We start from the raw sequence: 13,954 nt of genomic DNA, 5'->3' as shown, positions 1-13,954 counted from the left end.
TCAGCGTTTGTGCTCGCAGCAAGACGACCATTTGGCTCCAACAGAAGTAACACAGCAAGCTTCCCACAGAGCCAAACTGATAGCTGGCTCTCAGTGACAGTTGTGACCAGTTAAGACAGTAAATTTTTCATTACCATCTTCACAATTGAAGAGTAGAATTTTATGCATTAATTTATATGCTTTTAACTAACTGTATGCAGCCTGGATAGAAGAAAAGATTCAAGAAGTACTGTTTAGCCTGGCTGTCTGCTATGGCAGGGACTGGCTTTGATACTGCAAGATTGGGAAGCAGGTATGTAAGATCCTGATGATCAGGGAAAATGAGGTTGAAGAATACACTGAACCCGGCTATGACACTGTGTATCTTTAATTTGTCTGAGGTGCTGGATAGCAGTTCAGCCATGGCTGCAAGGAATTCAGAGTGCCCTGCCTGCTCAGATGTTATCTGCTTCTCAGGAGAATTGTGCAGTCCACACCAAGCACAAAACAACAACAACCACAAAGAGCAACAGAGAATTTAGGTTTCAGAGTTGGATAATTAACCACTAACATTACTTATGCGTGTTCTTTCCATGCAGTGAATGTGAGAGAGGGAAGAGTGGACTATGATAAAGATTAACAAGTGGCTGGAACGTGACAGTGTGGTGACTTCCAGCAGGAAGTTTGCCATGGGCTCCCATTAAACCTGGGATCTGAACTATCTTCCTGCAATATTCCTAGACAAGCTCCAGGCACTGCTCAAAACACACTCCAGAGTTTTCCCTGTTTTGAGAACAGCTACTAGGTTAGTGTGACATCCCCTGCATTCCCACCCCAAAGTCATTTAAACGTGGAAGAGTTACATTAAAAGAAATCTGAGAAACAGTGCACTAGAGCACTGTAATTTCTTAGGAAATTCTTCAAGGTGGATTTGCCTAGCACTGAGTCTGCACATTGAAGTTTAGGGATATCTGGCTAACAAAACTGAGAATTCATAAAGTTTTAGAACGAAAAAATATTTCATAAAAATGCTTCACTGTCACATGCCTGTAGAAACAGCAGAAGCCATCTAAAACAGTATAGAAGTGATGTTTGAACTTAAAAGCAATGCTGGTAAGAACGTTTCAACCACAAACATCTAAAAATATGCTGCACTAAAATTTGATTTCTGACCGGCCTGGGAGACCAGTTTGGGCATGGACGTTTTTAGTGAGATTTACTCTCTTTTTAATATTTTCTTCCATCCTTTTCTGTAATTATACCTTTTTCTGTGTTTCCTGAGGAATAACTGACAGCTATACAGCGTATGTCAAAGAATTCTATAAACTTTTCTGAATTCTTAATTTTTATGAAAAGTACTAAGTTTATCAAACAAGCAGATGATGAAATAGGGGAAGGTCGAGCTGTGTTGGCGTGCAACAAGTTTGTGTTCTTGCTGTCTGCTCTTTCTGCATGCTGTAAAAAACAAAAGCCATATTAGACATCAAGCTCTCATCGGGTTGCCATTGCTACAGCAACCACTTCCTCTGTAACTTTGAGGCAATGTCTTGTTGAGCCTTTCTTGTGTGGGTAGTAGAAGGCAGCCATGGGGTAGCAGGAAAGGAAGGAATGATATCTTTTCAGCTGTATTTTTAGACTTCAGTGAGGGGGTTCTTTTGTTTAGCTTGTGTGTGTGTGGTTTTGTTTGTTTTTTCATTGTTGAGGTCTACAGCAGAATGCTCCAGGTTACTTCGCTGTGGTACAACCCCAGCTTTTTCTGATGGGTATGCATTGAAAGCCTTTCAGCTCTATGTTTTCCATTTTAAACCCATCAGACTCCAGGCCAGAGTACTCACACAAACTGCAGTCGCCTGACTATCACAGAGCACTGTGCTGTGGTCTGAGGGACTGAAGGAAGAAAACCAGGTTCTCTATAAAGAGATTTATCTATTTATACGTTTTGTTGTTATGGTTTTCAACTTTATTCCCTGGTGCTACCATACACCATGAACTCTTATACCCAAAGGATACGTTTCAAATGACGCAGCTGGCTCTAACTAATGAGGAAGTGGTTAACATTGGAGTAGAACGTGCAGAAAAGCTGTTTGTTCTCTTACGTACAAAGCTCTCTGGAGTCAACAGGAGACTCTTTCCATTGAACTCAACAGGATCTGTGCCAGCACAAGTGGGCTTTTGGAAATTTCTCTGTAGCAGAAAGTTTGAACACCAAGATACTACTTTGTGGTGGAAAGATACTCCCCCTTCCAAATACTGAGAAATGCTTTTATCTATTGCTTGTGGTATACAAGATACTTCAGAAGAGTGCGCAACCTAGCACAGAAGCAGGAGCCACTCGTTCTTCTGCTGTCACAGGGAGGGCAGGAATATCTGTCCTAGAAGAGTTTTTGAGTTCTCTGGAATATTGTCAGGGTTCCGTCTGTAGCACTGGATTCTCTTACATGCTGGGTATTTTCACTTACAAATTGCCAGCTGTGACCTACAGCTCCAGTAACAAGACTGTAGTACCTCTGCAGAATATAGAGATTTAACGCAAGCATTATTACTTTAACTCTGTTAGTGTGGGTAACTTCCTTAGAGAAAGGTAATTGCCTTTTATTATGATTATAACAAAGCATTTTGACCATGTGAAATTTTGAGGGATTGTGTTTGGACCCTTCTAAACACTTGAGTTTTTCATGAGCTTTTTGTTTGTTTGCAGTCCTTCGGCTGACTGGATTCATCCAGTAAATATTCATCCCATAAATACAAAATGTTGTATTATTTATGTTATGGCAGACGGTATGCATTACTGTGATATCAGCTTTAAAATTATCAGTGGTGTTTGCACATGAATTTAAAAGTGCATGTGAGAGAATGCTGCATTTGAGGTTGTGGTAGGGGGATTGCTGTAAAGATAAACCGTGTTTTGAAAGGCTTTGTTTCTCTAATCTTCGTAAGCTGGATCAACATGTGTAATTCTTCTGTATCGGTTAAAATCTGCAGTTTTGCTGTAGTTTCTGTCCCTCCCTCTGTGCTGTTTCCAGAGGAGATGCTGGTTGTGTTTGTCATGTTCTAGACTGTCCTTACAGGATTTGTTTGGCGTCTGACTCTGGCCAGTAAAACAGACAGGCACTGGTAGAGCACTTAATGCTGACACCATCTGCCAGAAACATCTGGAGACCATATAGATTTGCATTTCTGGATTATGATAAAACTGAATTATGCCTATAGAGTCCCGTGGCAGTAACTCTTTGCCTTCATCCTGCCTTTATTCTACATGTGGTATTGAAAGAATGTCTGATGGGGAAGCTTTAGAGCCTGTCAGTTCATCAGGAATGTGCTCCTTCCTGGAAATGTTATTTATGCTTACGTAAGAGCTTTCGCTCTCTGTTGTGCTGGAAAGCAGCAGTTCCGTTCCTCTGTATATTGTAAGAGCACTTGCCTTTCCAAGGTGCAGAAGTTTTCCATGAAAGGTTCTGTGTTCTGTAATCAGTCTCAACAGAGACGTTGGAGGGCAGGTACATGCAGTGCCCAGCATCTTCACCTCTCCAGCCTGTGAACGCCAAGGATGTCATTGGGTTCTGCAGCACATTTCAGGTCTCTTGCCCAAGAGTTTATTTGGCTGCAGTTCTGATTTTCCAGAAGTCAGTAGCAGGCAGATGGATTTCTCCCCTAAATATACTTAACTACATTTATTAGAGACCTCATACGTGTAAAAATGGCCATAGTAGTAAGTTGCTATGGAAGTGGCTTCTTTCAGCATGGGTTTATCACTTGTGGATTTATAGAGTAGAAACTCAGTTTGCAAATGTTTGTTCTAATGAACTATTGTATTTTCTTTTGATACTAGTTTTGAGATTTCAGTGTATCTTATAAATCTGGGAATGAGGAGGAAAGTGTGTCTTCATTTCCTGCTTATATAATTCAGTCTTGCTCTTAATATATTTCCTTTCATCAGGTGACTTTAGATAACCTTCATATCTTCATTACCCTAGTCTCTAGGTTAGATGCAGAGGTACAGGAATGACCTCAACTATTTGCAGACACAGAATTGTATCTATCATTATTTTTATCTTCATACCGCATTTTAAAAATCAAATGGAAGCCAGATTTATTTTAGAAGATGAGAAAGTAAAATGAAGTATTTGTGATAATCAGATTAAATATTCTGGACTGTGAACATGTTTTTGTTTCATTGGAAGTAGCAAAGTTTAATTTTTTTCTGAATAAGATATCAGAAGGCAGGTTGGATTTCTCTCATTCAGCTTGTAAAAAGTAACTACTAAATTCTGATGCTCAGTCTTTTTCACTTTATACTGTGTATCCTACAAAAGTTGTCCTTTTTTCATATTTATAAGCAGAATTCCATAGCCTAAAATGCATCATAAGGAACTTGATTGCCAAAATATAATTGTAGAATTATTCCCTTCTGTGATTCTAACTAAGTTTATGGAATCCTTTGCAGTCTCCTTGGTGCTTCTAAACTCAAAGTTTACAGGCAATTTTTTTATCTGAAAGCATCAAATTCTCTGTAATTGAAAGTTCATGTTTTTGATATGAGAGAGATTTTTATAAGTCACAAAAATGAGTAATTACTGAAGAAGAGTAATTAAAGACAAGTAGCCTTAGGGGAAAGAAGTTCTACTTAAACATTCAGCAAATACCATTAGCCATGCCAAAAGAGAACAATAATTTCTGGAGGTATGAACAGATGCACACGGGTTCGGTCTGTGTGTAGTTAAAGCTCAACCTGACTGCCAAGTCCTTTTTGTACTCAGTTGAATTTGGAGAGGGTCAGAAGACATATGCAACTCTGAATGCTCCCAGCTTAAAGTGAGCTCAATTAAAATAAATATTTAAAAAAAAAAATCCTGCACATCAAAGAAGTTAATCTTTGTGTTGAAACTCAGCTTTGTGGCTCAAGCCCTGTGATGCATTGCATTGTCTGGCTGTCCACAGCATTTCCTTTCTCTAGCCAACAAAAATGTGTTTAATACGCCTGGCACACATGTTTAGTTTCTTCTCCCCCACCCCACCCCCCAACCTTCTTTATTTTGTTGGAAAAACAGCTTTTGCTGTCTGGTTTAATAAAGCAAGGTTCTCAATCACCACCACAAATCAATGGAGAAGGGCACTTCTCACTGCAAGCCAGAGAGGTCCATGTGTCGCCCTACATGTAGGGCTAGTGCACGCTGCTGGGCAAAGATCAGTCCCAGTGACCAAGCAGGAAGCTTACACTTTTCCATTCTGACTTTTCTTGGAATATCTCAAATGGAAATAGTGGTTTCCTGGAATATCAGGAAAAGACTTTAGGTTACTAAAAAAGCTTTAGTAACCTTTACAAAAATTATGGTGAAGTTTTTACTTCATTTTACTATGTTCTTTCTAAGTTAAAATTTTAAGCAATTTACTAAGCAGCTTCTTGAGCTTCAGCCTTCAAGTGAACCACAGTCTTATGAATGAGTTGTGGTTAACAAAATAAATCGGCTTTTATATTGAAAACATCAATAGTATTTGATAGTTATCAAACCAGCCCAAAAACCAGTAAGCTGCAATTAAGACATGGCATAGTTCTGGCTTAATTAGAGGCAGGTAGTGATAAACAGGGAGCAGAAGATATGCAGAGTGTTTCAGTGTGCAGTGCTGGCAGACTGGTTGCAAGTGGTTAAGCGACAGAGGAAGTCCCTTTTAGTTTCTTTCTCCTCTTATGAAAACAGCTTCCTGGAAATTTATCTGCATCCTTTGTAGGAAATGGATGTATCTTCATAAATCGAAAGAATGGAATATTATGGGTATTTATGTAAAAAGTACATAGTGTAAACAGTTGAAAATTCTAACCAGATGACTCACTGTAAAATGTTGTTAAAAAAAATGATTCTTAAAAATTGTGTGAGCTTGTAGGCTCAGGATAAACAGCTGGCTCTTTTCAATAGCACAGCTGGTGTACCACCATAAAATCACTACCGTTTGGACAGGACAGGAGCTATATTGGGGAAAACATTTGCATGAATGCTGAAAATTTCCAACTTAATTTTAATTTATTTTAATTTTCATTGCACACCTATTAACCACAGATCTGGCCCTGCTCTTGATTTCAGTATCACTCAGGTTGTAAGCATGATGTGCCAGGAGAAATTTAGAGTGGGGCATGTTTCTTTAGCTGAAAATACCAGAGGAGGATACTGTCTTTCTGAATATCCAATGTGTTGTTGCTGAACTGTCAAATTTAAACATATAAAATATCTTAAGCATGTAATTTCTTCCTTGCAAAGGCAAAGCAAACATGACAGCGGTAAGAAACGCACTTCACAGCGTGCAGAAGTCAACTGTTCTTCTGCAATTGTTTGTTTGTGACAAAATTCCTGTTCCCATGAACAGGAACAGTGAACATGAACAGTAGGCAGCACTGAAGAAGACTGCTGATCAAGCCAGCAGCTGTGTGGAGCATTGTGAATCACAGATGTGTGCAGGAACTACTTGAAAGAGAAATTTCCAGTTCAGCTCTAAAATTTAACTAGTCCGGTTCTTTATATATTACTTGGGTAAATGACATTTATACCACCCAATGACTTGTACTGTTTTCTGGGGCCTCAGATCACAACAGTGCATCACATTTGCATTCAAATTTTAGGACCTAGATGGTTATAGTTGTTATTATAGCCTTCCTGCTAAAGCTTTCTATACACTTTGTTCACCTAGCTGGATTTTTAAATGAAATGGCTTTAAGCCATCTATTGTATACTAGTTCAGAAAGTGCTGTTGCCTTCCTGACAGCTCATTTTGTGTTCTCCTATCTTTGCTTTAATGTAGGCTAAGGACTACAAGACTGGCAAATTACTACACAGGCAAGGTCAGTTCCCTCGTTTCTACTGTGATGAACTGATGTACATCCTATAATAGGGACAGCATTTTGCCAGAAATTTAATCTTTACTATTCAGTTGGTGTAGGAGGTTTGACACAGATTACTATCCTGAGCAGTAATGTCATTAATCACATAAAATCATCAGACAAAATAGCCCTTTGAAATATTTAACATTAATTCTCTTTCATCTGATATTTCTCCCACTGGTTGTTAGTGGTTACCATCTTGATTTCTCATATGCCTTCTCATTCTGCTGTGCCCTTTTTTCTCATTGCTGGCTTTTCCTGTGTTGCATTGTTCAATTCAGATGCTTTCTACAACTGACTTTCAAGACAAACTACCCCTCTAGTGGGTTTCAACCCAGAATAAAATGAAACTTGGAAATATGGCACTCAGCTGGGGCACCTCAGTGCTGCTCTGTAATTAGGTACCATCAGTAGTGCAGATTTTTGGTGGTATTCCTTCTTGTAACAACTTGGTCCTTCTAATGTTTCAGAAGGTTGGGTGATCTGTTCTATAGGTAAGAAGAGATTTGCTTGTGAAGACAGTAATTTAGAGAGCTACCTTTGCTTTGGGAGCTATTTTCTGGTGTTCGTGCCTCAGGAACAGTCATTTTAAAACAAAGTTCGTAAAATCTTCTTTGCAGCTAGGATATTTCTGCATGGCAAAGGGAAAGCAGTGCTGAGTTGCCCAGTTTGCTCTAAGCATCGTAGCTCGTAGCGGTGCAGACTCAACACTGGACTCAGCCAGGCTAAAGGGAGGAAATTCAGTATCAGTCCAGTGGGAGCCCGGGTATCTCTGCTAGGCACTGTGCTGGGCTATAAGAACACACCCTTTCTGTGTCCTCTGTTTACTGTTTGTGCTTTCCTTGCAGATTTTCCCAGCAGTCAGAACCAGCAGTACTCCTTTCACATGACCTTAGCCCACAATGTAGTTCTTTTACCGGGAAAGTCACTGCTTTGCAAATATAAACTGCTACCTTCACACTCCTAAGCTGTGCTACATAAGAGAGGCTTCCAAGTTCAAATTCACAGTGAGTTTGTTTTCTTCTTGGACACTGCTATCTAGGCAAAGAGAACCATTATTTCAGTGGCAAAAAGTTGTTTAACTCTGCAGTGATTACAAGTCTGACTAATTTCCCTCTATAGAAATGCCCTGCAGTAAAAGCTTGAGGTGATGGTTGATGTATGCTGTCAGGCAGGAGATATATTCACTTCTATTGTTTCCAGAGTAGTAGTATTTCTGAGAGCCAGAAGTCCAACTGAAACAAAACCAAAACAAAATCAAAACAAAAAGTCTAATTCAAAGAGCAAGCCAGATAGGAGCCAATGCAAATCCACTGCTACATGAACATCAATCATGAGCTCCTTGTACATTCCTCTGTGCTAGTTAAAAGCAATCTAGGAATGTTAATAACAAGGAAAACAAATCACCTTTGTCAGAACCTGGAGATAGTGTCATGGGAAAGATTTTCTTGAGTTATTCTCAATAGCTCTGAGTCTGCATGATGGGATGACCGTGGTGCTCTGTCTGCTGGTGGTGTGATTGCCACGTGTGAGGGCTCTCCAGCTGAGTGTGAGGATGCATCGGGCTTCACCCATTTCAGGAGGCAGATGGACTGATGTCTGATAACAACATGAAGGATTTATAGTCAGTGAGTGAGATAAGAGAAACCACTTCTGTTCAAGTAATTACTGTTTAGAATGTAAAAAAAATTACCGGTGTGTCGTGTGGAAAAAGCACTGAGCTGGAAATCACTAGACTGAGGTTTAATTCCGTGTTCTATCACAGACATCTTTTTTTAAGGTATTATTTTAATTTGTTTCAATTAAATATTTAAAAAAGGATAATGCTTTCTTTGCCCATTTTTTAATATCTGACTGTAAAATTTTATGGCAGTGTGGTGCTTAGGTCTCCATCAAGACCTGAAAACAAAACATCTGACATCAAAACAAAACACCCAGTAGGAAACTTCCATGTGTCCTCCTAAAGACAGACAGTTACCCAAGCAAGTACATTTTCCAACAACTTATTCCAGACATAAAATACCTGTGTAAAATTGCTGTTAAGAAATTGCTTGGAGTGGCAGACTATGTATGTTTGGACCAATAACTTACTTGGGCATCACCATGCTTGGCTTGGAGGTGCTTTGAAGAATAATTAAAATTTGTTTTAAATCATTCTAAACATGGAAAATATTATACAAGTGCTAAATAATATTCCTATTAATATTTTTAGTTAAAAAAAAAAAGAAGTCTTGGGGCGTATTCACCAAGGAGCACACCAAACACCATAACCAGAAAATAAATCAGAAACATATCAGGCAGTTTTAAGGTTGCTTTAATGAGCCTTATATAAATCAGAATTCCTTAATCAAATTAGGACTCTTTTGCCATAACCATTGTCCTTTGATTCAGTGTAGATAGGCAGATACGACTGATGACGGAGTTGATTCATTTTATTTTCTTTCTCAAAGTACATCTTCAGTAAATTCAGCTCAATGACAGAACGTCTGTTGCCACCAATGGATTTTGCCTTTGGTAGCTGCCTCTGCAAAGGAACACATTTGTACACGAGCACAGATCAGTTTCTGTTTCATTGTTGCTGATTTTTGTTCTTTTTTTCTGTTTTACCGTTGCAATTTCTGAGGACAGGACTGGAACCCCCTGGCATGTTGTAGTATGAATCACTGTGTGAGAAATACTTTCCATTGTTAAAAAGCAGTGTGTTGAACAACCGTTACCTTTAGTAGGTATAAAAGACATTCAGCATCATCTGGATTCCAGCTTCTAACTGCAGGGAGGGATCTTGCTACTTAGAACAAGAAGTTGCATAAATTGAAATGGCACCACCATCCCTGATGGTTTAATCTAGCTATAGAAAAGTCAATGTAGATTAAAGGGTTGAACAGTTCTTTTGAATATGAGAATTGCCATATAAGATGAAGCCAATAATAACTCTGTTACATTTTCTGTGAGCATTCAAGATAAGAACTTCAAAGACTATATAAAACTTTCAGATTATGGATAGCTTGGCAGAATTGCCACTTTGAGAGAATGTTACTAAAAAGTAACGTGAAGTTTGAAAGGTTTTACACTGAGACCAGTAGGAGCTCAAAACCTGAGCAATAATCAGGCTGAAAAAAAATCAAGCATGTTTGTACAAGGATTTCTTGTGCAGCTTCTGCTGAAGACAATAGAAGTTCTGCAAATGGAAGATGTGTAGGGTGGATGCCCCTCATTTTTTCCCCTGCACTTTCAAGAACATAAAAAAAATTATTCTGGTCTCACTTAGTCTAAACAAAATGAAATTGACCATCATTATGCTGCTGCTAGCCGAAACCTTGTTCCTTGAGTGACTAAACTCCCAACAGGCAAACACCATCTGCCTGTGGAAGGGAAAGAGAGGTCACCACTGAGACAACGTCTAGCTCATTAGGAGCTGAGAAGCATCAAGTCTACTACAGAATCTACCTGGCAATATCTTCAGAAATCTCCACATTCAGTGCACTTGTTTGTTGAGGTTCTTCCTTTGATGACGTTTTCCCTTATCAAACTGAAGTGTTTTCAAGCAAACAGTTTTTCTCCAGAGCCAAATTCAGATCATGTGCCAGTGTGTGACATCTTACTGACATCATCAAAACAGTATACGGTCTTGGAAAATTATCTTACAGCTAACACCACAGAGATTCAGATTGTGATAGGGCAACAGAAATAATAGTGGCACATCAGTTTACTCTTGCAGAAATCCTGAGTAGTATTTGCTGCTGTAAAATGTTTACTGAATTCTATTTCTCCCGAATATCCATAGAAACTTTAAAAAAGCCATGACTTTTTTTTTTTTCAGGCATTTAAAATTCAGCAAGTTCTAAAAGACACATCTTTGCTTTGGATTTTATTCATTTAAATATAAACATACACTTTAGAGAAATTATTTTAGCTGGAATACTAGTCATGCTCTCTGGTAAAGTTCTTTAATTCTGGAAGTTGGTTTTATAAACCAGAAAAAAATGATAGCACATGAAGGAGCTAAGTTAGCTACTTAGTACATGTAAAAGTGTATTTCTTCTGCAGAACACAGCTGCTTTCTAGCAGAAGCTACATAGTCATTGCAATAGTCATGAAAGGGGAATATTTGCAGTCAACTGGTGTCAGATCCATAGGTATGGAAAGTCATTGCCTGGGGAGAGGCAAGGAGCAGTAGGGGTGCTACAGAAGAGCTGTCCAGCACCATTTGTGGTGCCTTCTGTTTTCAAAATCTCCGCAGTGAGAGGCATCATGCTGAGCTGCCTTGAATACCTTCTGTGAGCTCTTGGGCAGGATTGCAGTGTCTGTGATTTTGAGTCTCACTGGAGAAGCAGAGCCTTTCTCTAAGCACTGGCTGTGCAACATCTGTAAAGCAATTTCTGCCTGACAGCACTGATCATCTGAAGAGTGCAGTGGGTATGCAGCTTAGCTGCTCTTTGTCATTTGAGGCTTTGCTAGGATTTTATGGCACTTGGGTCCATGAAAGAACAACAATCTCTGATGGCAAAGTATGTGGTGGTGTTACAGGTCTCCAATTCATGATGCTGGGGCAAATGAATGACCCATTGTCAGGTGTTCGTGTGAGTGTACATTCATCTTGATGTTTCTGAGCCAATATCCCCAGCAGAAACCAAAAGGTCCATATTTAACCATTAAACCTGAAAGAAAATTGCAGAGGACTGCATGGAAGTAGGAAATAAAAGCACGCAGTGGTATGTGCAATCATGAAATGCTTTCAAGAGATGACCATGGCAACTAAAAGTCGTAACTTTGTGGGATAACAAAAATGTCAATAGGGATCTCAATAGAAATATTGGCTTTATGGCAAATTGTAATTCCTCTCTCTTCTCCTCACCTAACCTGTTCATGTTCCACGGGCTATAAATTACTCCTCTCTTTCTTTCCATTAGAAGATAAGCACCTTATCACTTCTCCTCTTTTCTAACACCCTTATCACTCCACAGGCAGTAAGCATCTTTACTCTCAGGTGGTCTAATTGATACATATCTAATTAAAGGGAAAGCATTTTTTCTCAACTTGTGTTCAGCTTTGAAGTATGTTGCTTTGATTTCAGACATGAGGAAGAGTCTCATGTACCAGAAAGTGCTTTTTTCCAGCTGTACTAGTTGATCAAATAAAATATACTACCTCTGTCCACAAAGTTTGCCTTGCGTGTGTACCTGTGCATTCATTTATTGTTGATGTGAAAGACAGATAAAAGGTGTTTGTGAGGACTACAGTGCTTCTGAGCCCTGAACATTGGGACAAAATGTTTCAAAATGATGAGACAGAGGAGACTAAGGTAGAGAACTGGATTAGCAAGAAAAATAATTTTAGGTTTTATCTCTTAAATGGGGCTATTTTGTGTGAAAGAAGTACCAGAGATGAGAAAGGTGAATGTATAGGCAGGACATAGTTGTGTCAGATTGTTTAAAGAGTGTTATTAGGGTTTAGGAACATTTCTATATAGTGAGATCATAGGTACTCCAAAGTTATACACAATATAAAAAGAAAGAATGACCATTCTGATTTTAAAAGGTCATCAGTTCTCACTGATGGAGAAGGGAAAGGAGAAGAACCATTATGTGCCAACACTGAAAGTGCCAGGCACCTTTCAGCTGCATAGCTAGCCTTTATGTAGAGATTTACTGTTGGCTTTGGTTTCTTCCTAAATGTTCCAAGGGTCCATTTCAAATGTCAGGGGATGTCTGTTCAGTGCTGGGAGGGGGAAATCCCTGTCCCCTAAGCGAGTGATGCTGCAAGATGCAAGTTCTAAATTTCTTACCTTCTTGAGACCTGCCTGCTGCAGGGGGATGTTCTTCAGCAACCGCCGTAGGGAGCCCTCCAAGATCTTACTCCTATCATTTTCTTTAGTAAGACTGTCTTATTGGCAGCTCTTAATAATGTCTGTAATGTTTTGGGTTTTTTTTTTCCCCAGCTAATTGCTCTTTTGATTTGGGCTTTTGGGGCTTTTTAAATGATGTGATAGGATTGCTGTTTATAGTGTGCAATAACCGCAAGAATCTCATGGAGTTTTTCTGAGGTCAGACTGTCACTATGCTTTTGTTTGCATATGCTGAGCTAGTACTTGGCAGCTTGTATAGTAGCTCAGCCATTCTCTAAATTAACAGGTTGTTCTTTGTATCTGAAGTGATTGATGTGATTGAAGTGATCAGCATGTATATGCTTAAATAAATTACTTTGGAGGGGAAGGGGATCCAAATGGAGAAAACTGGATAGGTCCAAAACCGCTTTTGTACAAGAACTGTGATACTGAGAACATGGAAAGTACTTAAGTGAGAAAGAAATCTCAGGCCAGAAACTGAATGGAAAAGTACAGTTTTACTCTAAAATCTTTGCTAGTGAAGGTTCGGGGTGTACGTTTTGTCAATATTTCTCCGGAGGCAAAAGCCTTGGTGTGGATGCAGACATGCTGAGAGAACAATCAGTTGCCAGCACAACCATTTATTTTTCTGTGATAGCAATGTTGGGTTAACCCTCCTGGGTTTTGGCTTCCCAGGTAACTCAAGAGCCTATAGGAAAAGTATCATTTAAGTGCTTGAATTAACTTCAATAATATTGCCAAATTGTTTGTCTCAAACTTCTCCTTCCAAGGACTCAGAGTCTGCATGAGTTTTTCTGAGGTGCTGCCACTCCTAGTTTTGTGAATCAGCAGTAGTTCCCCTGAATCTCTTTGCACAGCTTCATTATTTGGCTTCTTGTTGACATGACAGGAGAATCCTGTGTCTCATAAAATGTTTAGAGCACGCTTGCTGGTTAAAATCCCCTTGCATGTCAGCATGTGGAAGCAGTAGGTCAATTTTTATTTATTCTTAACTTATATATTTACAAATACAGTCTGAAAATAAAGGACTGGCCTGATTCTTTACATATATACATGGGTTTTGTTACTTTTTTCAACAAGTGATGCCCTGGAATTAAAAAGATAATGGGAAGACCTCAACTCCTAGGTTGAAGCTGCAAAAACCTGATTTTTCACCCTTGAACTACCTTTTACTTGCTCATACCACCATACCATGTGTGATACCAGCTTTGGAATATACATATGTTACATAAAGCTAAAACATTGCTCTTGATTTTGCTTTG

The 13,954-nt window shown here is 39.1% G+C and overlaps 1 protein-coding gene across 1 annotated transcript in view; it reads left to right on the top strand.

The window, feature by feature from the left end:
• Positions 1-13,954, top strand: part of PITPNC1 (phosphatidylinositol transfer protein cytoplasmic 1) — a gene marked incomplete at its 5' end in the record, with an annotated part of 77,333 nt that overhangs the window by 22,238 nt on the left and 41,141 nt on the right. The gene's annotated exons all lie outside the window — the stretch shown is intronic.

The sequence above is a fragment of the Gallinula chloropus genome (genome assembly GCF_964237585.1).
Source record: "Gallinula chloropus genome assembly, chromosome: 20".
Classification (NCBI taxonomy): Eukaryota; Metazoa; Chordata; class Aves; order Gruiformes; family Rallidae; genus Gallinula; species Gallinula chloropus.
This window is presented reverse-complemented; position numbering and strand designations above follow the sequence as displayed.